Raw genomic sequence first — 828 nt, 5'->3', positions numbered from 1 at the left:
CAAAAATGCCCCTGTATGAGTTTTTGTCTCATATTTATATCATACAATAAGCGATATCACATGAGCAGTGAGAGCAATATCACACGAGTGCTGTTTGTCCCGAATATCACGAGTGCAAATGTGATTTTATACCACAGATCAGTAAATAAGAAGTTGATATTGTGTTATATTTTAAACACAATATTAAGTGTTTTTGTTCAATTTTGCAGAGAACATTACCTTTAAAGCCATAGCAGAATTGTTGTGCATCTCCGAGCAACACAGAGGTGTTTAGTTTCTGAATGAATCTGCGTTTTGGACGAATCGTGTGAATCAATGATTCAAAGCCCCATTCATTGAGAGAGCCGTTTACTGAATTCCTGAATGAATCAGCCATTTGAACGAATCGAGTGAAGACATTAACCGCTTGCGTCTCAAAGCAACACACTCTCTGAAAGAATCCGCGTTTTGAACGAATCTGGTGAACCAGTGATTCAGTGGCCCATTCATAAAGAGAGCCATTTACTGAATTACTGAATGAATCAGCCATTTGAACGAATCGAATGAAGACATTAACCGCCACCTGCTGGCAGATTTAGTTTCTTATTTAGAGTATCATTTAATTAATAATAATAATAATAAATAATAATAATAACATTAAAGGGAGATTTCACCCAAAAAATGCGTATGAACAAACAATACTGAGATGTTTCTCAAATTATCTTCTTTTATGTTGCATAGACTGTTAGGCTGTTGTAGCCTAAATGTTTATGTGTAATACATTTTTTGTTGAATCAAATATTTCTAAAGCTACAATTTGTAATGTCTACTTGATTCTTTCTAATTTAA

At 34.1% G+C, this 828-nt stretch overlaps 1 pseudogene; it reads left to right on the top strand.

The window, feature by feature from the left end:
- The window catches only part of LOC107693010 (heterogeneous nuclear ribonucleoprotein L-like), a 50,284-nt pseudogene that overhangs the window by 21,981 nt on the left and 27,475 nt on the right, over positions 1–828 (top strand).

This window comes from Sinocyclocheilus anshuiensis, unplaced genomic scaffold, assembly GCF_001515605.1.
Source record: "Sinocyclocheilus anshuiensis isolate Anshui unplaced genomic scaffold, SAMN03320099.WGS_v1.1 scaffold1200, whole genome shotgun sequence".
Taxonomy (NCBI): domain Eukaryota; kingdom Metazoa; phylum Chordata; class Actinopteri; order Cypriniformes; family Cyprinidae; genus Sinocyclocheilus; species Sinocyclocheilus anshuiensis.
Note: the sequence above shows the minus strand (reverse complement) of the source record. Positions and strands in the feature narration are given on the sequence as shown.